Raw genomic sequence first — 26025 nt, forward strand, 5'->3', positions numbered from 1 at the left:
AAAAAAAAAAAAGAGAGAAAAGGGTCCTCCAAGGTCGAGAAGGGAGAGTGTTGACTTGTCATGGGGTTGTTAACCAATGTCATAAAACAGTATGTGTACTGACTGTTTAATGAGAAACTATTTGTTCTGTAAACCTTCATCTAAAGTACAATAAAAAAAATTTTTTAAAAATTAAATTATTTTCAAGCTTTGGAAGAATTTAAATTTTGGAATAACATTAAGAGAATATTTAGTTCAGCATAGGTTTTAGAAAATAATCGTAATTTTTAAAAAAATCCTTTTGGATATCCATGAATTATGTAAAATTTTGATTGTTCTTCCGTTACCAGCCTTGTTTATCACTCATTAAAACTGAGGGAGTTTTCAATAATAAGAAAAGAAAACTGAAAGAATGGGCAAATGATTTGAACAGACACTTCACCAAAGATATATAAATGACAAATAAACACATGAAAAGATGCTCAACATTGTTAGTCATTAGAGAAATATAAATTAAAACCACAGTGAGATACTGTTCCCTATCTATTTGCATGGCTAAAATTAAAAAGGCCAACCATGCCACGTGTTGGTGAAGATGTGGAGAATCTCAATATCTCATACATTTTGGTAGAACTGTAGAATGATACAACTACTTTGGAAGATAGTTTGACGGTTTCTTAAAATGTTAAACATATGCCTACCATTGATCCAGTCATCCTATTCCCAGAGAAAAGAAAGCATGTCTGTACAAAGACTTGCACATGCATGTTCATAGCAGTTTTAATAGTAGTAGCTAAAAACTGAAACCAACCCTAGTGTCCATCAACAGTTGAATGGATAAACAAATTGTAGTGTATCTATATGATGGATACTACTCATTAATGAAAAGGAACGAAGTATTGATACATTCAGCAACATGGATGACCCTCACCCAGATTATGCTGAGTGAGAGGAAGCCAGACAAAAAAGAGTACATACTGTATGGTTCCATTTATAGACAATTACCAAAAATGCAAAGAAATCTATAACGACAGAAATAAGATCAGTGGTTGCTTGGCGTGTGGGATGCGGGGGGTGGGGGAGGAGCTGGCAAGAGGGAGGGATTACAGAAAGGTAGGAGTTAACTTTGGGAGTGGTGAATAATTTCACTACTTTGATTGTGGTGATGGTTTCATGGATGTATACATATGTCAAAACTTATCAAATTGTACACTTTAATATGTGCAGTTTCTTTTATGTCAGTTGTTTCCTAATTTAAAAAAAAATTGTTACAGTAGATGAAGGGTTTAAAAATGTCCTTATTTGGTAAAATGAAAAGCTAACATCCCTTGGGTGGGAAAAATCTGATAGAGTTTTAATGGTTTGGGGACAGAAAATAACCTAGTGCAGGTGAGAAAGCAAAGTTAAATGTGAACATAATAAATGTGATGTCTTTAGTTCCTACTGTTTAAAAGACATTTAAACAAGTGGTTCAGGAAATCTTGTCCAGCACTGTGGGGCCGGCTGATTCCCAGGTTTATTAGTATTTGCCCTAAATGCAAGCACTGTAGCACTCATTGTACAATGAGGATTAAAGCACATGAAGTTGGATTCGATTGCAAAAATAAGACATTAAAATACCTACTTTCAGATTCTGCTATTGTTAGAGAAATGTATCTCCTATATTTGTAAAGCACAAATTAAAATTTATAAGTACTTTCAGAAACCTAATGTGATCCTCTCAATTGTTTTGTTATAATACGGTCATTGTTAGCCTCATTTTTGGGGGGAGCAAACTAAGACCCAGAGAAATCAAGCTGCTTGCCTGTATTACAGAGGCCCCATCTTCTTGGGTAGAGATCACTATTCTCCCACTGCACCTTGCTGCTTCTTCACACTCATGTCATTGAGTATTTGGCCAGCACTCTTTGCTCATTAATTTGCCAGGCAATTACTAGAGGACCTTCTATTTGTTTATTGAAGTGTTCAAGGCAGTGATCCCCTCTAACCCTCAGCTGTCCCATCTGTAAATGGGTAATAATAACACAACCACTTGCTTAGCTCGGCTGTTGTGTCGAAGACTTATATGGAAAGAGCTGTAGAAACTGGACAGCACCGTGTACACAGTGGATGTTGGTATTTACTGGATTACTGATGGCACAGTACTGAGTAGGTGCCTTTGTAAAACCAACAGCATAGCACAACAGCCTAATTTCATTAGTCCCACTATGGCTTCCATCAAGATTAGAAAGTTTCATGATAAATTAACTGTTGTACACTGAATTATTTAAAATTCTTTTTTAAAAGTTAGCAAACAATCGTAAGTTGATTCCCAGCAACTCCTACTGGTGTCTTTTGAATGAGACAAAAAGAGCTAAAAGCAAGTTCCACTGGGGTTGACCTAGCCAAGAAGGTTGGCCCATGCCTGGTTTAGGGGCGGCTGCCTTGGAAGAATTCCTGACGGGCCTGTCACCACCCATGCTTTTCTCTGCCCGGTGTATGTGATAAACTACATAGGGCCCAGTTATAGCTCTTTAGTACTCTCTAAGATGGCATTTCACAAAACAGGTTTTCAGGAGACAGGAAAAAAGTTCTGTAGTCAAATAAGTTTAGGCAAAGCTGATTTCAACAACATGAAATGGGTTTCTTTCTTGTAGGACTTTTCAGAACCTTTTATATTGGTAGTGAAACTTCAAGAGGGGCGTATAGTGCAGCTACAACGTTTCCCAAATTGTTTAATGCTCCAAGGAGTACACTTTGGGAAATGCTGTTTTGTAACCTGTTATCTGAGGTATTGGTAAATTGATGAATTTCCTAAGAATTTTCTGTCTGCCCTGTCCTCACTGGCACATCTAAAACATAAAATGTGACTTATTTTCATGACTGGGTCTTGAGAGTTCCACTTTCTAAACTTTTTATTTATGATTTTAAAAGTTGCCCACATTTATCGTAACCTTAGAAAATCAGGGCTTATAATAAAAGGGGAGCACAAAAGGTTGTAAAGGATGAAACTCAATCAAGGGAATCTCTGTTTTTTGTTTGTTTTTTCACCAACTCCTCTAGAGTCTGCCCTTGAGGTGTCTCCATTTATTTCATCCGTAATGCCATTTGTCCGTTCAGTGGCCCCTTCTGGCCTCTATAGGAGTGGGTATGAAAGAAAAGTAGTGATTTACCCAATAGCTCTCTCCTGTTGGTATAGGGTTTGCATTAGCTATTAGTGATCCCAGTAGTAGGATGATTTTGAACTTTCAGCATGAAAAGAATTATCATACATTATGGACTTTTTTGTACAGTTTTTTCCCAGACTATAGAAACTTTAATAATCTGGGCAAGACTTATTGGTGAGGTAATGTCAGAATGAATATTAATTGTCAGTAAGAAATTTGAACAGTTTGGGTGCAATTTCCCACAAGCTGGGAACGGAGGAGTGGTGGGGGGGGGTGGGCAAGAGAATGGACATGAGTTCAGTGGCAGTGAGTAGGGAAGGGGATCAGGCTATTCTGAACTGAAGTGAATTGGAATTATTCCTGGCTAGTCAGATCTACATAGGATGTTTAGGCAATCCAAGACCTGGATTCCCCAGGAAGGCAGTCTTCTCGATTAGACTGCTCTTTGGGCTCTGAGGTTCACTGCTCTTCCAGCATTGCCAGCTTACATCTATTATGTTCTTATGAGAAGTTGAGGCTTGCCCTTCGTTTCTGAGCTCCTTAGGCTCTGCCCTTTTCTCTAAAGGAGAGGGTTTTGCTCTTCCATTTTTACTGAAAATTGCTTCTATTGCACATTGCCATTCACACCCCCAGGGACCTCCCTCCCCTACACTTTTGCTTGTCCTCCCGGAGCCAGTCCTTTTGAGGTTATACCATCCTTTAGCACCAAGTACCTCTCCTGAACTCTTTCTGCGCTCATAGTAAGAGGAACCGGATTCCCCCGTGTTACTTACCATCAACATAAACAGAAGTTTTGTTTCTGTTGTTTCCCCTTTCAACCTAGTGATAAAAGTTTGCCACTGTTCTCCCCCAACCAACACCCGCAGGAAGAATGGCTTCCTTCCTTCGTCTCTTGACTTTACCCAGGCTTATGTATAACCTTCCCTTTCTCCGACTTCTGATGCTCACCCTGAGAGTCACTCCACCTGTGTCCTTCTCCTCCTGACCTTCTATTTTCCTCCATCTCTTAAAATTCCTCTTGTCTGGAGATGACAGTCAACACCTCAGTGTCAGGGCTGGATATCAGGCTCTTTTTGCATCCCTTTCCTTCAACCCCCTATACCTGAGCTGCATTGACAGATATCCCTCCTCCTTGCTCTCTGTCACTTGAAGTGGGCCTCTCTCTTCAGTATCCTTCTGCCTTTTTACATCCCAGATTATGCTTTTGTGGCCCATCTCAAAAATCAAGCAGTAATTGTAAGCTGAGAACTTGATCTATTGATGTTTTCCTCTGTTATTATTTTGAATTCTGTTTTTGAATCTAACTTTTAATTAGCTTGATAGTATTTTATATTTGCTATAAAACCAAAAACCAAACCCATTGCCCTCAAGTCGATTCCGACTCATAGCGATCCTATAGAACAGAGTAGAACTGCCATAGGGTTTCCAAGGAGTGGCTGGTGGATTTGAACCACTGACCTTTTTGTTTAGCAGCCAAGCTCTTAACCACTGTGCCACCAGGGCTCCTATATTTGCTATTCAGAACTTAAATGCGCTGTACAGGACTGGCCATTAAGCTGCCGAAACCCCTCTTCTGTGAGTACAGACATAGTCCAGCATCAACCAATAAAGAGAGAAGGTAGGAAAGAAAAATGCTCTCATCAAGACTTTGTGTAGCCCTTCGTTTACACTGAATTATTACCACATTTGGTTTCCTTATGACCAAAGAACTAGTCACATGTCCACCATGTGCTCTGAGAGCAAGTACTTGTACATTAGAATTTTATTCTACTGTCTTTCTTCTAGTCTCTAGAAATTTAAAAATATCCCATCCCACTTTTTTCCTTCAATTAACACATTTCAGAACAGCCTGTAATTTTCTTTAAAAATCTCAGTTAAGGTTCCCGTGTTCTCTTTGTTACCCAAGTAGAATAGACGTTTTCATCCTGTTCTTTGCTAAATGTTGTATGTGTGTTGTAGTGGTAGGTCATAACAGATAGTATCTGTAGGTATGATGTCTATACATTTAGCCCTCCATCATTTTCAGATCATTTTTATTAGCCCCATCACATCTTGTCATTTCATCGGTTAGCTGTCTTCCCTTCTCTTGCTTTGTGGTGTAATCTATTTACATAAACCACATAGTTTTAAAAACCAGTGTACTACCGTATCTACCATACCTCATAATAATTAATGCCCAGTGTGGTTCACCTTCAGTTTATAACCATCACAAGCAAAAGAAATAGCATATGGAGGTTCCCTTTATTCTTTCGTTTTTTTTTTCCCCCCAAAATTACCTGTTTAGTCATACTGGTTTTTCCCTTTACCAGGGTAGATCTTTTTTCCTTATCATATGAAATGGAAGAGGTTAGGATAGCCTTTGTGAGCTCCAAGGACCTTTCTGTGCTAAAAGGCTGTGATTATATATAAACGTTCACTCCCAAGGGAGTGCTTTCACTAGGCCACACTTCTGCTAAGAGGAAAATATATTCCTTTACAAACATCTTGATCCTATAAACACCCAAAAATCTAACCAGAAGGTACCATCAATCGAAGATGGAAAGTAAGAAATGGCTAAAGGATAAAGAAATACGAGAGTTTTCCGGAAATGGAGATACTCTCCCACTGTTTGTTTTCTGATGTGTATTAGTACAGATAATAGGCACTTTACTGTCTGTTCACTCAGATTTATTTATTTGACAAACATTTATTAAGAGATTACTATGATCTAATATACTGTGCTAGGACCTGGGGAATCTGAAAAGAATAGGACTCAATTCTTACCCTCAAAGAGCTCACCTTCCCACAGGGAGACATGTTTTTAAACAAATTACTACATTGTTATGTGGCTTGTGTTTCTGGTTGAAACAGGAACCAAGTGATCTGGGAGGCACCCTGAGTAGCATGGAGTTACTTTTCCAAAGGGATGCTGGGAAGGCCCCTTAGAAACAGGAGAGTCCCTTTGAACAGGACCCAGAAAAAAGAGAAGAGGAGCTGACAGGCAGTGCACAAAGGCCGCATATCTTCCCCTCCTTCAGTCCATCTGAGATGAGCAAAACTTGATGGGAAGAATCAAGGAAGACCCAAACATACAGAATTTTGTACCACGAGAACATTTAGTGAGAAAAGGAGTTCTGTATAGTGTGAACACAGAGGCTCACTGGAGATTTGATTATAAATGTAATCTGCAATATTACGCAGGTGGGCCTTTTTTAAGAAAATGCCTTTTAGAAAATTGCACAAGTCTTAAGAAATGAGACCAAATTTAAAAAGACCTTAGTAATAGTACAGAATAGTAATGAGTTAATTATGACTAAATACAAATCTGAAGGTCATGAATTTTGGGGGGAACTGATTATGTTTTCTACAATTTGCAGGTTCAGAAAACATTAACTTATTTTGATGTTCTTTTTTTTTTTGAATTTATCCTCCATGGCTAATAAATTATTTTACTTGTTTTTTTAATGCAAGAATTCCTCATCATCATTGCACACTCTAGACATTGTATGGAGAGAGTGCCATAAGGATCTTTTTCAGAGAGGGTGGGGAACAGAAAGAGAAATACATGCATATGGATTTTGTGCAGTTAATTACTGGAACTTGTCCATAAAAAGGATGTGCTTATGTTAAAACTATCCTTTTTCTCTGAGTGTTTTTAATGAATACAATTATTCATGTTTTCGTCAAATGATTGCTTAAAATTTTATTTTTGGTTTTCTTTGAGAACAGTTAAAGGCATTTGCCTAATTGCTAAATATTATTTTTAACAAACTAGTCTGAGTCTGCCTTTATGGGGTGTGAGTGGTTTTGCCTTCAGAAGCTTGTTTTAGGATCTCCTGCCAACCCCTTCCCTTCCCAGGCCTGTTCAGACTAGAATTAACTGGCAGGGAACATCTTTGAAAAAATGTCTTGAGCAGGAACGTCCCAGAAAATGTTCACCCTAATCCTCAAGTTGACTTGGAGAGCAATTTACTAAATAGAGAGATGTGAGAATCAAGTGACCATCAGCTGGTGTAAATGTTTTTGGTCAATGTAGTCACAGGATCTCAGGTATGCGGGAGCTGGACTTGCTGCACCCACGTGCCTGGTGAGGGTGATACCCTGGCTCCAACGCTGTAACGTAACACAAAAGGAATCCAAGTTCCCAAGACAATACTTTAATTAGACACCTGTGCTTAAAAGGTTGGTTTCTTCTCTGTCATAATTTCACCTCATGGCACACTATGTGTACATGCATGCATTTCTTTCCTGTGCCATCAAGTTACAGTTAATTAAGCTTTTTGTTCTTAACCACGTGGAGGCAGTTTTTGTTCACTTATAAAGTACATTCTGACTTTGTTAGAAGTGGGTACTGTGTTGTGTATTGTCAAACCCATAAATATAAGTACTCCTGTTTAGTTATAGACAGCTACTGGCACATTCACTAAAATATGTGAAACATCATGAGTTGGGGGTGGGAGGACATCTGGAACTAAACTTTGTGGAATAGAAAACTATAGAAAATCATGGAACCAGAAAGGATTTGGAAGATACTTTATTCAAAAAGTATAGATTTTCTCACTTGAGTAAAAAAAAAAAATCATTTGGACAATGTTGACTTGCTAAAGTTAGCATTCTGATAATGCTGTCAAATTGTTCATCTCTCTTCATTTACTTCCACATACAGTCCGTGGGATCAAAATTTCTTTCCAAAAACTACAATTTCTAGAGTTAGAAATACACTTTTGGGGAAAAAGACAATTGTCTTGGTAATCTCAGAGTAATTCGACTTTTCCTTTAGTTGCATGACCCATGAAACAGCATTTCTTTCATTTCCAGTGAAACTTTGATGACAATGTCATTTTGTATCTGTCATCTTGGCTTTAAATATCAGTTCGTTTCTTTACTTCTTGGCTTGGTTTATAGGTCACCCTTATTCTAATTCTGGAGTTTAAGCTGTTCAAGTTCTAGGTTAACGTTTCAAGAAATGTGCTTCATCCCAGTTCCAAACAGGCTTTTCAACAGCAGGTGGCAGGCTTAACTTTTAATCAGTTTTTTTCTCTCCCTTTAAACTCCTTTTGCCTTTACGCATGTATCACATGAATGGTCTTTAGCCAGAATGGATGGACTTTTTTCTTGTTACTGTTTTCTTGTTTGTACTGTGAGTAGGACTTGAGCAGCAGGTATCTTTGTTATAGTTCTGTTGCCCACCCCTGGGACTTCGTTGTCTTCCTAATTGTTAGTTAATGGAAAAATATAAATTGGCATATTTGGCTTGACCTTTTTCTTGTATGTTATATTTATAAACTTTAAAAATGTATTATTGGCTAATATTCTATGCTATTGCATAGAATATTCTTTATATATTCTGTTTTCTATACTTTTAATAAACCTTAAAAATAGATATTACTGGTTAGTGGTTTAAACTAATCTACAGAGCAACCTTTAAGAAATTTTTATTAACAGTTTTTCCTTCTTGTATAACCTAAGTAAACTTAAAAGACGGGAGAAAAAACACTTTAACTTTAGGTCTTTAAATTTAGGAACTTTTGGAGGATCGATAGGACAAGCTTTCAGAATTAAATTCCATTCTTCTAATCTAAATGTATATAAGGGTTAAAAATATAATCCTTTGGATTTTGGCATTGAAACTGACCAAGCTAAACCTTGCCTTACTCAATTGTCAACCTTATTCATAAAAGAAGAGTCCTGAACATTTAGTGGTTTATGAAATGTAAATTTGTGTGTTCTATAAATGCTTTATTATACATTGAGGTAAGATTCAGCTAAACTTATATAAGCAGTCTTTTTTCTCATTTCAGTGTGCATGCCCTGGCTTGTAGGCAATGCCAAAATATACTTTATAGTTGGAGTTGGTTTTAATTTATTTAAAAGGAAAAGAAAAACAAGCAATCAAAAACGAAAACCTACTTCACCTTCTAAATTCCACCCTTATTCTTCTCCCAAGAACTAACCACATCGGTGAAGCACTATTATAACTTAGCAAGTGAGCTCCCTCTTAAAATTTAGCATCCATAATTAAATAATCCCCTGAATCTTTACATACTTAGAGCTCCCAGAAAGCTAGTCATCTTTTCTTACAGCTAATACATTGAAAAAAAAAAAAAAAGCTACTTCTCTTGGTAAATATTTGAGTATTATTCTGTGGTCCAGCTGAGTGTCCAGTATTAATCTAAAGTTGTAAGAATTGCCTTTCTTCTAACTGATGATAATTTTTCTAAGTCTTTTCTAAGCAATAGCCAAAGCATTTTAAATTCATAGGAAGGAAGGATTCTAAGACAGTACCGAGCAAAGTTGCATAGTCATTTACAATTGTAGTATACTATAAATCTAAAAGTCTGACAGCAGTAGGTGGTCATGTGTTGATAACAAGAACACACATCCTCCAAGACTTCAAACTCATTCTTGCTTCGGGCCTTTGTTCTGACTCTTGCCTCTCCCAGCAGTGTTCATTCTCACTTCAGGTATTTGCATGATTCTTCTCCTTCAGGAATCTGCTCAAATATTATGCCGTCAATGAGACTTTCCCTGACTACTTTATTGAAAATAGCATTCCTCTTCACTGTTTCATTACTCTATGTATATATGGATTTTCTTTTTTTTGTCTTTCTCTACCCTCACCTTTTTTTGTGTGTGTGTGTAGCCCCTGGGCAGTGCAAATGATTAATGCGTTTGGCTGCTAACCAAAACGTGGAAGTTCAGGTCCACCCAGAGGCACCTCGGAAGAAAGACCTGGTGACCTACTTCCAAAAAATCAGCCTATGGAACACAGTTCTACTCTGACACACATGGCTTCACCATGAGTCAGAATTGACTCGACAGCAACTGGTACTTATAACCCTCACCTTAAATCTTATTCTATAAGTTCCATGAGTGCAGGGACTTTGTTCATTGCTATATTCCCAGTGTCTGGAATAAAGAACAGTGTCAAGTATATGGAAGGCACTAAGTAAGTATTTCTGGGGTGGATGACTGAACAAATGGATCAGTGGGGAGGACACCCATCCTGTAATGTTTTATACCTACGTTGTATTATGGGAGGAAAGCTTGGAACTGACCCAGTGGTGAGCTACTGCTTTAAATGCTTAGTAGCACACATCTTTTTACAGTTTTCTTTAGTCTTTTAGACATCTAGTAGAAACAGCTAGATCATCCTCAATTTCTAGCAGGAAACTCACAATGTTTTTGTTTTTTAACTGCCGTTTTATTTTAGGGACTTTTTACATATGTGCATTATTGCTAGATTATCCACGTTAAAGCTATGCAAAGCAAACATTGCTCCAAGGTCACAATAAAACGGTGGATTTTTGTCTGTTTTTTCTTTTTTCCTTTTTTTAAATATTTTACTTCAAAAACATACCGAATAATCAGTTGTAGATTTTCTCACAAGGAATCATGCATGTTCCAGATAGGCAAAGGTTTTCCTCTTTTTTGTTTACTGCTCGATCTCCAGCATCTGAGATAGTATCTGGCATTTTACTCAATATCATTCAGTCAGTATTTGTTGAGGAAGTGGATAAATCTAGAAGTTTTTAAAAATTGTGTACATGGGATTACTGTCAAGCTATCAATTCATGATTCAAAGAAAATATGCAATTAGTCTCTTGAGACAGTTTCCACATTAGTTTCCTAAATGGACATCTTCTCTTTCCCTCCACAGAGCTCTTCCTCAGAAGGTTGTGGATCCATCCAGCTGCTGGAATGTGTAGTTGCCCGTCAATGGCTCAGTAGCCAGTGTAGATCCTGTCTTTTGTAATCAGCAGCTACATCTGGCTACTGGGTCTCTGATGGCATCTCCTAGCTTCTGTCACAGTGTCCTGACTGAGGCTATTGGGCAGTCCTTAATAATGAAAACATCACCTTGATTTACACACACAGACAACACAGAGTAAAGTTTTGGGGTGTTAAATCTTCCATTATTAGCTGGAGTTTGGGTATCATCAAGGTTTTATGGGTAATGAGGTATATTTGACTTCAACACCACAAGGGGGAGGAATCTGGATATTTTATATCCATGGATAGTTTTTCCTCTTTATCTCCCTTCCCCAGTGGAAGGTATCATTTGGTCAAAAAACATTGTCATCTATCTATCTTTCTCTCTCTCTCTTTCTCCCTTTCTTTCTATCTGTCTGTCTGTCTTCATCTTTTGACTTTTAGATGGCATTTTCAAAATAACATGGTAATTAAGTAATAGAAACTTGATGGCATGATTGTTTAAAGAAATTTCACTTGTAATAGGTACATGCCCACAATGCATTCTGACCTCTTGATTTTCTTTTCCATGTGGTAGAGAAGACAAATACCAGAAATCTGAAAGAGTATTTGGAATGACTCTTGCAGGTAGAACACTCAGGTCTAGGGCCTGAACCTGGCATACAATGTAGATTTCTGTGTTTGTTGGGCAACAGCTACATTGTCTGCTGGGTTTCAGGCTACCTGGAAATACATTCTTCATGGCCTTCTCATCAATACCTCACCTACAATGTTTCTGTTTTCCAGGAGGCATAACCCATCACGGCTTATCATTAGACAGAATGCAGAGAAAATGGACCCCATGAAAACTGATCACCTTAGCCAAGAATGATTTCATTAGGATTTCACCCAAAGTGTTCTAACACACCAGCCTAGTAAACGGAATGAACCAGAGACAAGTTCGAATTTTATCCTTCCTTCTTACCCTGCTGCAATTCTGAAAGATTGATCACTTGCATCTTATTAATTACTATTTGGTTTATATACATAATTACTGTCAAAAGGTGTAGCAGCATGGGCCTAATCACACTATCTTGCTACCTCACCATTCCTCCTCATTTTGGCTTCTCACCCACCCGCAGGAACTTGTTTTACTTTTATTCTCCCTTTTCCACAGCCTCGTGACTTTTGTGAATGACCCCAAGTCCCATTGGAATCAGTATCTCTCATTCTACCCCAACACCCTACCACATGCTTTGCTTCCTGAAGGTGAACTCTGGAATTTAGGTAAACTAGATTGTTTTTTACCACCATTCGCCATCACTTATGAAATCAAAAGAAGAGCAACTTTCTTATGGAATTACAGAACTTGTAAATATAAAATACTAGTTTTCAGGAGAAAGGGAAGAAGACGATGAAAATCGCTTCCAGAAAACAAAACTTACCCTATGCTTTGTTTGCTTTTGGTAAATAAATTTCATCCTGTAAGCATTTAAAAAAACTGCTAGCTTAGATCATTAAATTCTCAATAGTAAAGGAACAAAACTTTTTACGATTTATAAACACTTGGTTATACGAACTGGAGATTTTCAGTAGAAAATCATGTTTTACATTAATATGGATTCACACATTTAAAGTAGAAAACGAATATAAAGAATTAAAAGATAAATGTATGCATGTGAATTGTAGAGATATAATGTGTTTTTGTGAGAGCATGCTGAATTTAGTAAAAATAAAGCTCACTACTTGGACCTTTTAAAATGTACTTTTTTGCGTGTGAGTTTTTTGGTTTCTTGTCCATCAATTCCATCATCCATTCTGTACTTGACCACTGGCCTTTGTACCTTGGGAAGAGACAGTCATTCTACTTGAGATGTTTCACAGCCAGTGAAGACTGATAAAGGTCACTAGGCAGCAAGGTTGTGTTTAATAAATCATAATTATCAAAGGGACGATTTTTCCTCTCCCCATCTCCACTCCCATAATTCTGATGTTCTTTCAGCCTCTTTGCCTAGTTATCAAACGTGAAGGTGTTGGCATTGGGGCCAGGTATGAAGAACTCCCAAGTTCCCATGGCCAAATTTTCATTTCCCTCTCAAGTCAGATGTACCAGTATTGGATTGATCCCCAAGAAAGGCTGAAGGCGCAAATGACCAGGAGTCTTTTTTTCCCCCTCTCACTTCATGAGGACCCAAGTAGGGATTTACCTTGATGTGTTGGCTCTTCCTGTGAGAGAAACAGCACCCTGGCCACATTCTCTTTGTTTTTATAACTTTTCATCTTGAAATACTTTCAAACTTTAAAAAAGTTGCAACAGTAATATAAAGACGCAGTGCTGGTGGGAATATAAAATGGTGCAGCTGCTTTGGAAAAGTTTTTTAATTCCTCAGACAGTTAAATATAGAGTTACCATATGATACAGCAATTCCACTCCCAGGTACATGCTCGAGAAATAAAAACATGCCTTCACAAAGACTTGAACACAAATGCTCATAGTAGCATGATTCATAATAGCCTAAAAAGGGGAAATGACCCAAACGTCCCAAGTGATGGATGGGTAAACAATGTGGTATATCCATAGAATGAAATATTATTCAGCCATAAGAAATGATGTATTGATTCATGCTACACCATGGGTGAACTTCGAAAACATTACACTAATGAAGGAAGCCAGACCTAAAAGACCACATACTTGATTCTATTTACATGAAATATCCATAATGGGCAAATCGATAGAGGCAGAAAGTAGATTAGCAGTTGCCAGGTGCTGGAGGGAAGAGGAAATGGTGCATGACTGCTAATTTGTACAGTGTTTCTTTTGGGGGTAATGAAAAAGTTCTGAAATTAGTGTTCTGGCAATGGGTGCACAACTTCGGATACTCTAAAACTACTGAACTGTACGTTTTAAAAGGATGTATTTTATGGCATATGAATTATATCAATAATAATACAGAGAATTCCCATATACTCTGCATTGATTTCCCAGATGTTGATTGTGTAACTACAGTATAATTGTAAAAATCAGGAACTTAGCATGGGTATGATACTATAATCTTATTCATATTTCACCATCTGTTCCACTGTTGCCCTATTTCTGCATTATTCTAGCCAGATACCAACCTAGGCAACGAACTCTTAAGGACTATGCAAAACCAAAAGAATTACATCAGGGAACCAGAGAGGTTTAATCTGTAAATGATGACAGCATCAGAACAATAAAAGAGGGAATAAACGGTGTAGGTATAGAACCTTCTAATGGAGAGGAAGGCAAGGCGATACCAAGTAATAATAGACTGGTTCAAATCTAGGAAGATAAGGGTAAATTTCAAGGTAACCACAGAGATAGTTAACAAACCTACTCATCAAAATAAAGAAGAAAAAGTCTCAGTAAAAACAAAACATAACAAAAACAAAAGAAATGAAAAAAAAATCCACAAACAAAAGGAACTCAGCACAGGAGAGTAAGGAGCAAAGAAAACGTCAGCACCACACACAAAAAAAGCACTACAAAATGCAATCCCACTCCTAGGAATATATCCTAAAGAAATAAGAGCCGTCACATAAATAGACATGCACACCCATATTCATTGCAGCACTGTTCAGAATAGCAAAAAGATGGAAACAACCTAGATGCCCATCAACAGAAGAATCGATAAACTATGGTACATACACACAATGGAATACTTACCCAACGATAAAGAACAATGATGAATCTGTGAAGCATCTCATAACATGGATGAAACTGGAGGACATTACGCTGAGTGAAATAAGTCAATCACAAAAGGACAAATATTGTATGAGACCTCTACTGTAAAAACTCGTAAAAGTTTACACACAAAAACAATCTTTGTTGGTTACAAGAGATGGGGGGTGGGGGGGAACTAAACAGATAAGTGGTTACTTTGGTGAAGAGATGAGGGGTGGGGGGGGAACTAAATAGATAAGTGGTTACTTTGGTGAAGGTTAAGACAGTATACAGTACTGTGGAAGCCAGCACTACTTGTAAAAGGAGAAAGGTCATGGAAGCTCCATAGACCCATCTAAACTCCACAAGGGATGGAATTGCTGGGCGGAGGGCTGTGGGGACCATGGTCTCGGGGAACATCTAGCTCAATTGGCATAACGCAGTTTAGAAAGACAATGTTCTACATTCTACCTTGGTGAGTAGCGTCTGGGGTCTTAAAAGCCTGTGAGCAGCCATCTAAGATACTCCACTGGTCTCAACCCTTCTGGAGCAAGGGAGAATGAAGAGAACAAGATACAAGGAAAAGATCAGTTCAAAGGACTAATGGACCACAACTACCACTGCCTCCACCAGACTGAGTCCAGTACAGCTAGATGGTGCCCAGCTACCACCACTGACTGCTCTGACTGGGATCACAAATAGAGGGTCCTGGACAGAGCTGGAAAAGGATGTAAAACAAAATTCTAACTCACACAAAAAAAGACCAGATTTACTGTCTGGACAGACTGGAGAAACCCTGAGAGTATGGCCCCGGACACCCTTTTAGCTCAGTGGCGAAGTCACTCCCGTAGTTCACTGTTTAGCCAGGGATTGGACAGCCTCATAAAACAAAACGGGACTAATGAGGCACAGCAGTCCAGGGAGAAGGACTAGAAAGCAGGAGGGGACAGGAAAGCTGGTGATAGGGAACCCAAGGTTGAGAAGGGACAGTGTTGACATGTCATGGGGTTGTTAACCATTGTCATAGGGCACTATGTGTACTAACTGGTTAATGAGAAACTATTTGTTCCGCAAACCATCTAAGGTACAAAAAGAAAAAAAAAAAAGAATTTTCTATGTGAGATCAAATTGACAACAGCAACTCAAAAGGTTTGATGGGAAGCCTAGGGGGCAGTGAATTGAAGATAATGGTGATGGAATAATTTGGAAAAGGATAGTGAGAATGGCAGCACAACTGGAAGAATGTAATTGATGTCACTGAATTGTACATGTAGAAATTCTGAAATGGCATAACTTTGGCTGTGTATATTTTCACCGAAAAAAAAAAAGGTCCTCCAAGGTTCTAGAAGGGAGAGTGTTGACATCTAAAGTACAATAAAAAAAATTAAAAAAAAAAAAGAAGTGGTGAGAACCGATATAGTTGCCTTTTTCTTTTTTTTATTCATGCATTGAATTGATTGTATGGCATTTCATTTTTAGTCTGTGGATATGGTGAATTACATTGGATGATTTTCAAAGGTTAAACCAACTGCTTACTATCTGCTGCTGCCTTAAGAAAAATACTACAAGTGGGTGACTTTAAAGAACAGGAATTTATTGTCTCGAAATTTTGGAGACTAACCCCAAAACCAAACCAAACCCATTGCTGTCAAGTCGATTACAACTCATAGCGACCCTATAGAGTAGAACTGCTCATTAGAGTTTCCAAGGAGACTGTAGTCTTTACAGAAGCAGACTGCCAAATCTTTCTCCCTTGGAGCAGCTGGTGGGTTCAAATCATGGACCTTTCGGTTAGCAACTGAGCCCGTCGGCAGGGTTATTCTCTGTCCACTCTAGAAGATCATTTCTTTTCTCTTTCAGCTTCTGGCAACCCCAGGCATTTCTTCTTGTTCCTTAATTTGTAATTGGATCTTCACATGGCCTCTTCCCATGTGTGTCTAACTCTCTGAGTCTTGTTTTCCCTTTATATAAGACACTATTCAGAGGGGATTAGGTTTGAGGTATGCCCTATTCTAGTATGACCTCATTAACACAGCAAAAGAAAAACCCTATTTTCAAACAAGGTCACATTCACAGGTACAGGAGTTAGGACATCAACATATATTTTTGAGGGACACAGTTTAGTCCATAATACCAACTTTGCCTTCCTGGAATATACTTCCTTTGGTTGAGATGTATTATCCTTTTTGTGTATTGCCAGATGTGACTTGCTAATATTTTGTTACAATGTTTGTGACTATGTTCATGAAGGATATTGGTCTGTAGTTTTTTTTTTTTTTTTTTTCTCTTGAGTGTCTTTTTTTCTGGTTTTGGTTTCAGGGTTATGCTGATTTCAGAAATGAGTTTGGTAGTATTTCTTCCTTTAAATGTTCTATAAAATTCACCAGTGAAGCAATCTGAACTTTCTTTGTGGGAAGATTTTTAATTATTAATTCAATTTCTTTAATAGCTATCAGTCTTGAGACGTTCTATTTATTCTTGAGTCAGTTTTTGTATTTGTGTCTCAAGAAATTTGTGTCTTTTTTCTTGATCAATTATTTCAACACTTTTTTACAGTGATTTATAGAACAAAAAGAAAATCAATGAGGATATATAAAACTTGGATAACACTAGCAACAAGTTTGACCCAATTGACATTCATAGAACATTTCACTCAAGGACAGCATAATACACATTCTTTTGAGGTACATACGGAACATTAACCAAAATATAACATATTTTGGGCCATGAAACAAGTTTCTATATATTTAAGAGGATTGAAAGCATGTAGAGTGTGTGTTCTGACTACAACAGAATTAAATTAGAAATCAATAGCATATGTTTGGAAAATCTCCAAATATTTGGAAATTAACATCCTTCTATGTAATTCATGGGTAAAAAGAGAAAACGGAAATGAGACAATATTTTGAACCAAATGAAAATGAAATTAAACATCAAAATTTGTGAAATACAATGAAAAGTAATACTTATATAAAATTTATATCTTTATAAACATTTATATCAGAAAAGATGAATGGTCCAAAGTCATTTATCTAAAATTCTACCCTAAGAAGCTAGAAAAAGAAGAACTAAGTATACCAATAGTAAGTAAAAGGAAGGAAATAAAAAAAGTTAAGAGTAGAACTCAATACAATAAAAAATAGACAAAAATCAAACCAAATATTGGCTTTTGAAAAAGTCAACAAAATAGAAAAACTTCCAGCTAGATTGATCAAGCCAAAAGAGAAGCCACAAATTAACTATCAGAAATGAAAGGGGACATCACTGCAGATCCTACAGACATTAACCTGTTGCTCTCGAGTCAATTCCAACTCACAGCGAGCCTATAGGACAGAGTAGAACTGCTCCATATTGTTTCCAAGGAGTGGTTGGTGGATTTGAACTGCTGACCTTTTGGTTAGCAGCCAAGCTCTTAACCACTGTGCCACCAGGGCTCCCTATAGACATTAGAAGGATAATATTATAAACAACTTTATGCCAATGGAGCCCTGGTGGTGTAGAGGTTAAGAGCTCGGCCGCTAACCAAAAGGTTGGCAGTTCAAATCCACCAGCCGCTCACTGAAAACCCTATGGGACAGTTCCACTCTGTCTTATAGGTTTGCTATGAGTTGAACTCGACTCAACGGCTTGGGTTTGGTTTTATTTTATTTAATTTTTTGGTTTATGCAAATACATTTGACAACTTAGATGAAATGAACTAATTCCAGTTTTCAAGATAATGAGAATGATTCCTTAGTCTCCTCCAAAGGTGACTGATGAGAAATCTGTTTTCTGGTTATTGTGTTTGTTTTAGTATCAGTTAGAGTATGTGAAATGCATCTTTAATAGTTTTCCTGAAATAGGTTTGGGACATTTCTTGTGAATATTTTAATTTTTATTACTGTGAACAGAGTCTTCTCTACCATTACAATTTCAAACTGGTTTTTTATTGTATATCTGAAGACTATTTTATAACCTGCTGTGTTATTAAATTCTCTTATTTATAGTATCCTGCCATTGATTATTTTGGGTTTTCTAGATTATATGATTTTTATCATCTACAGACAAAGTTTTACCTCTTTACAGTTCTTATACCTGTAATTTCTTCCTCTTGTATAATTTCATTTGCTAATACCACCAAGATAACAAGAAATAGTCGCCGTAGTTTTCTTGTTCCTGACTTTAGGGTAAAAGAAGTATAAAACCAAAACCAAACCCATTGCCTCCAAGTTTATTCCGGCTCATAGTGACCCTATAGGACAGAGCAGAACTGCCCTATAGGGTTTCCAAGGCTGTAATCTTTACAGAAGCAGACGGCATGCCACATCTTTCTCCCACGAATCGGCTGTTGGGTTCTAACCTCCGACCTTTCAAATTAGCAGCCAAACACTTAACCAATGTGCCACCAGGACTCCTCAAAAGAAGTATAGTTATAAGCTCCATAGATACATCCAAACTCCCCGAGGGACCGAATTACTGGGCTGAGGGCTGGGGACCATGGTCTCGGGGAGCATCTAGCTCAATTGGCATAACAGTTTATAAAGAAAATGTTCTACATCCTACTTTGGTGAGTAGCGTCTGGGGTCTTAAAAGCTTATGAGTGGCCATCTAAGATACTCCACTGGTGTCACCCTGTCTGGAGCAAGAGAGTATGAAGAAAACTAAAGACACAAGGGAAAGATTAGTCCAAAGGACTAATAGACCACAACTACCACAGCCTCCACCAGACTAAGTCCAGCACAACTAGATGGTGCCTGGCTACCACCACTGACTGCTCTGACAGGGATCACAATAGAGGGTTCCAGACAGAGCTGGAGAAAAATGTAGAACAAAGTTCTAACTCATAAAAAAAGACCAGACTTACTGTTCTGACAGAGACTGGAGAAACGCTGAGAGTATGGCCCCCGGACACTCTTATAGCTCAGTAATGAAGTCACTCCTGAGGTTCACCCTTCAGCCAAAGATTAGACAGCCCCATAAAACAAAAGGAGACTAAATGAGCACACCAGCCCAGGCGCAAGGACCAAAAGGCAGGAGGGGACAGGAAAGCTGGTAATGGGAACCCAAGGTTGAGAAGGGGAGAGTGTTGACATGTTGTGGGCATGGCAACCAATGTCGCAAAACAATGTATGTATTAATTATTTAATAGAAACTAATTTGCTCTTTAAACCTCATTTAAAATACAGTAAAAAAAAAAAAGAAGTATAATTATTTTAAATCCTTTGTCTGCTAACTCTGTTTGAAACCCCCATGGATCTGTTTCAATTGCCTCTTGTGAACAAAAAGTTCACATTTTCCTGTCTCCTCATGTGTCTGGTTATTTTTTAGTTCAGTTTGAGACGTTATATATGAAAAAAATATATATGAAAAATTAGGCCTATGCTGATGTAATCTTCATCTATAGAGAATTTATGTTTACTTCTAGAAGGCTGGTAAGGATATTAGCAATCGGGGATAATCCTAATCCATTTTCAGGGGTGGAGATAATTTTGCTCTGAGCATTAACCTCTTTGAGCCTACTTGTTCATCTTTATTCCTGAGTGTAGACTTTCAGAGGTCCAATCAAAAGTGTTGGGGGTTTACCAGGGTATTTGGCTTCTTTAGATCATTCTGGACTCCAACTTTTGTTCCAGTACACTCACAAAGTTTTTAGAATTCTTGTTCAGCTTCTGAGCCACTCACTTTCCTCTTACAGAACCAATACATGCCCTTAGGACAAAAGCATCCCAAATGCTGGACTCATCCCTCTGTAGGATTTTTTTGTTCTCTTTAATCTTATTCCCTCAATTCTTTACTCCCTTATTAATTCTCTGCTCCCCTCAAGCAGGTTTTTGTTGGGGTAGTGGGGTTATTTTGTGTTTTTTGTTTTTCAATTTGTTCAGATTTTCTAGTTATCCTTAGCAAAATGGTTGATCCAAATTACCTAGCTGCCATTATCAGATTTCTTCACCCATTTTTTTCTACTGGAGTTGCTCCTTTTTTGAGCTGGTTTTTTTTTTTTTTAGGAGTTCCTTTTAAATTCTAGATATCAATCCCGTTTGTCTTTAGATATTGCAAATGTTTTCTTCCAATCGGTTATCTATCTATTAATGTATCCATGGAGTATTTCTGGAACAGAAATGCTAAATTTTTTGTCAGTTCTTTTTCTAAAATTTTTATTATAGCAATATACATATGAACCCTGCTGTTGCAGTGGTTAAAGTGCTTGGCAACTAACCGAAAAGTCACTGTTCTAACCCACCAGCCGCTCCGTGAGAGAAAGATGTGACAGTCAGCTTCCATAAAGATTTACAGCCTTGGAAACCCTGTGGGGCAGTTCTACTCTGTCCTATAGGGTAGCTCTGAGTTGGAAGCAACTCGTTGGCAATGGGTTTTGTTTTGCTGTTAATATTCTTACAACAAAATATATACAAAATTTCATTAATTTCTACATGTACACTTCGGTAACATAGATTACATTCTTCGAGTTGTGCAACCATTGTAGTTACCTTTTTCCAAATCATCCCACCACCATTAACAAACATTCAATGCATTTTAAACAAAAGCTCCCACTTTTTCTCCCCTCCTGCCCTGGTAACCACCATTTACTTATGATTTCTATATAATTGCTTATTTTATATAGTGATATCATATAGTATTTGTCCTTTTGTGTCTGACGTATTTCATTCAGCATCCCGTTGCTGAGTCGATTCCGACTCATAGCGACCCTATAGGGCAGAGTAGAACTGCCCCATAGGGTTTCCAAGGAGCGTCTGGTGGATTTGAACTGCCAACATTTTGGTTAGCAGCTGAACTCTTAACCACTGCACCACCAGGGCCCCTCATTCAGCATAATGGCCTTTAATTTCATCTGTGTTAGAAATGCTTAATTTTGATGTAATCAAATTTGTCAATTTTTTTTGCCAGAAGTCCATCATACCTTTAAGCCCCACAGATATTTTTCTCTTTTTTCTTCTTTTAGTGTTCATAACTGTCTTAGTTATCTAGTGCTGCTATAACAGAAATACCACAAGTGGATGGCTTTAACAAAGAGAAATTTATATCCTCACAGTAAAGTAGGCTAGAAGTCCAAATTCAGGGCATCAGCTCCAGGGGAAGGCTTTCTCTGTTGGCTCTGGAGGAAGGTCCTTCTCATCAATCTTCCCTGGACTAGGAGCTTCTCCGCACAGGAACCTCAGGTCCAAAGGACGCACTGTGCTCCTGGCACTGCTTTCTTGGTGGTATGAGGTCCCCGTTTCTCTGCTCACTTCTTTCTTTTATATCTCAAAAGAGATTGGCTTAAGACACAATCTAATCTTGTAGATCTCATCAATATAACTGCCACTAATCCATCTCATTAACATCACAGTGATAGGATTTACAACACATAGGAAAATCACATCAGATGACAAAATGGTGGGCAATCACACTATACTGGGGATCATGGCCTAGCCAAATTGATACATATTTTGGGGGACACAATTCAACCCATGACAATAACTATATCTTTCACTGTTAGTTCCTTAATAAATCTAGCATCTACCTTTGCATGTGGTGTTTAGTAGGAAACCACTTTTAGTTTTCTCTACATTGTAAACCAACTTTCCCAATAACCGTTTATTAAATAACTTGTCTTTTTTCCATTGACATGGTTAGATTTGTAGTATTCTTGAACCATCTCTATGGATTTTTAACGTCTTTAATACACCTTTCTATTAAGTAGGATACTATTGAGTAGGGTCTGAAAACTTTACTTTTTTTTCTTGAGATTGACTTAGCTGCTCATGGCATTTATTTTTCTGTGTAAATTTTAGAGTAAGTATATAGTGTTCCTACAAATAAAATCCACCTTGGATTTTGATTAGAATTGCATTGAGCTTATAGAATAATTTAGATCTTTATAGTATAAAATCTTCCTATTGAACTACATGAAATTTCTCCTTTTTTATGCAGATCATCTTTTACAGCCCTTAGTAAACTTTTGAAGTTTTCTCCATAGAAGTCTTGTGTATTCTTGGACAAAATAATTCCTGGATAATTTGTGGTTTTTATTTTATCAATAGCATCTTTTATTTATTCCTGATGTAGAGGAATGCATTGACTTTGTAAGTTGATCTTGTATCTGACAACTTTGCTGAGAATAGTTTGTATCCTATTGATTTTTCTAGGGAAATGAACTTACCATCTGAAAATAATGACAGTTTCTTATATTTCCTTCCAATTCTTAACCTCTTACCTCTTTTTTTTTTTAATGACTCTGGATAGTGTTTCCAGGACCATGTTAAATAGTGGCAGTTTTATTGGGCATCTTTGTCTTATTCCACATCTTAGAAGGAATGCATTTAAATATTCTATAATAAACAGAGTGGTGGTAGTTAAGATTTTGCCTTTAAGTAAGGACGGTCCATTCTATTCTTAGATTGCTAAGTGTTTTAAAATCATAAATAGTGTTGTAACTTATCAAATGATTTTTCTACATTAATTGAGATAATGTATGATTTCTTTCCTTTACTTTATTACTGTGTAAATTACATTGATAAATTTTCTGTTGTGAACTATCCTTTAATTTCTGGTGTTAGCATGATCTGTTACTTTTATGTTATACTTCTGTATTAATTTGACTAACAATTTATTCAGGATTTTTGCATCTATATTCAAAAGTGGAGTGGAAGGGCCTAAATTTTTATTGTATTATGAATGTTATGCTTCTATGTAAAGCTTACATAATTAAAAATAAATTCAAGAACCTGACTGAAGAAAATAGGAGAAAGTATCTTCAGAGCTCTTTGAGATTCCCATCAGCTCTGGGAGTAGGTGACATCCTGGTGAGGTAACCTCTTGTTGAGCCAACCTCATAGCTCATTGCACTCCCTGTTGACTTAACTTCCTTCACCAGGTTTCAGTTTAAGGGTCTAGTGTTGAACTACTCTTTCAGTGAGCATATTTAAAGTTACTCAGTAGGATTACTTAAGTGAATAATAATACATCTATGGACCCATTCAAAAGAATGAAGTATATGCACTAATATGAGAGAGCACCCAAGACCTATTATTAAGTGAAAAGAGCAGGGTGTAGAGCTATGCGGGTAACATGATCTCATTTGCTGTTTGTATGTATGCATGAAAACTGGAAACATACCCAAGAAAGTGTTAAAGTGTATACCTCTGGGGAGTGGACTAAGGAGGGAGGAGGATTTACTTTTCATATCATATTCTCCTGTCATGCTTGATTTTTTTTATTTCTAAAATATATTACATTTATATAAATCAAATAAAAAATAAACACCCCAGGTATAATTTACAAGCTCCTTTCATATGTATTTCTCAGATCTACTAACCTATCACCCTCCTAATATTTGAGAGTTCTTTTTTAAAAAGAAAGACAGTAAAGGATGTAACAGGATCCCCATTTCTGTGATGCATTAGAGAAGTGTCCAGAGTTGAGCACTGCATCCATTAGAACAGATTTACGTGAAACCTATGATAAGGTGAAGATTCATAGAAAACCACTCAGAATACCACAACAAGATCTAACCTAGGATTGTAAATTGCACCTCTGATGCTGAGCAGTCTCCATGGCAGTGTGGATGGTTATGGTGGTGGCTGAGTGGTATAATGGGTGCTGATTTGTTCAAATCCATCACGTCTATAAAGAGACCCTGATTTAAAAGCATCTGACTAATGATGGATTACTTATCAATTTACATAAACAGGACAGCACATAAAAATACTTCATTACCCCTTGACACTTTGTTAGGCTATTTTACCACATCATTATCATTATCCCAGTAAAAGTAACCTTTTCCCCCCTCGTTACAAAAGTAATACCATTTAATGCAGGAAAAAAAAAAAGAAAAGAAAAATCCAACCACTAGATATATTTTAATATATATCCTCCTACTCTTTTTATCTAGAATATATATTTTCATATTGGTTTGTGTCTAAATTTGTCTACAATATAAGAAACATTTCCCCATGACATTAAATATTCTTCTACAAAATGATTTTTTATTATTCAATATGCTTGCCCTATAATTTATTAAAGCAGTCGTCTATGATTAGACATTATACATTAATTTTAGTATTATAAATTAACCTATACAAACAGACTTATACATAAAAATGATTTTCTCATCTTGCATTCTATTTTTTATGATTAATTCTTAAAGAATGATTAACTTAAAAGGATATAAATATTCCTAAAGTTTAATACTAACTATCATCTTGGAAAGTTGTACCAGTTAACAGTCCTACAAGCCCTATAAGTTCCAATTTCCTTGCTACATTATCACTATAATATCATTTTTACATTTATCGATTTGGTAGGTAGAAATGATGAGGAAGGTTTAATTTTGATTTATTTGATTGCTAGTGAGGCTGAACTTCTTTTGATGTTTATGAGCTGACCTTGTCTTAATACTGTATTCCCAAGCACATGGTGTTGTGGTAGATACTCCCTGAATAACTCAAAAAGTGCTAGTTGATGAACTGACTATTTTATTGAGAGTGCCTTTTTTTTAAACTTCTTTGACACCTAAATTAAAAAAGTATTATTTTGCTGTCATTTTTTCTATCTTAGAACTTTTCCTAAGAGGGTTCTAGATAACTGAAAACATTACCTCTTTTAGTAAGAATTGTAAAGGTCATCACAGTGTGTAAAGGAGCGCAGTTTTATAGGTGCTCCATGTGTGATGATGATGATCTGAATTTAAGTTTCCTTAATTCTGTCTTCCGAAACATCTGAAGGACACACATTTTAACACTGTAACCCCTGTCATACACATATTGTAGAAATTGAGATTAGACTTATTTTTGACAGATGAAGTATATTTTTGTCACCTGCGATTCTTCTCTTTTACTTGATGGCATTAGCTTACCTGCCTCCCACAAACAAACTTGGTGAATAAATAGTTAACATACAACTTCAGATTTTCACACAAATGTACTTAGTAACCCAGAGCATATATGGCAACTAGAATTAGAGATCCTACATGAAATTTGTCGGAACCCTAAAATAATTCATTGTGTTTTCTGACTAGTTACTGCCAAATCACCAAGAATGTGATGTGAGAGAGAGTACTAATTGATAACCATCATCTGTTAATAGGAACTGCAAATTGTGATTTATCCACAATGGCTGGTCGTTATTGTGGTATTGAATAGTATATGAAAATTGCTCTACACCTCCCATGGGTCATCAATTTTCAAAGCTTTAAAATTCAACAAAATATACTTAACACTAAACTTAAAATAATTTCCATATATAATTTAGAAGACATCAGACACCAGGATTATGAATTTCCTTAATAATGTATAAGGGCCATTAACCTTAATAGTATAGTGTTCTAGAATCAGATACAATGTTTTAATAATCTTCACCTTAAAATCATCCTGGTGTCATTTGTCTCAGAGAGAGAGAGAGTGTGTTGGTTAATTAGTTTTTGAAACTTCTGAATACTTGGATCTTCTGAATTGGTCCTTTACTTATCTTTTCTCTCCTATTTTCAGTCTCATACATTTTGCTCTGCTTTCTGAGAGATTTTCTTATCTTCCAAACCTTCTACTGCATTTTTTTCTCTTTTTTAAA

Source organism: Trichechus manatus, unplaced genomic scaffold (assembly GCF_000243295.1).
Source record: "Trichechus manatus latirostris isolate Lorelei unplaced genomic scaffold, TriManLat1.0 scaffold00046, whole genome shotgun sequence".
Lineage (NCBI taxonomy): Eukaryota > Metazoa > Chordata > Mammalia > Sirenia > Trichechidae > Trichechus > Trichechus manatus.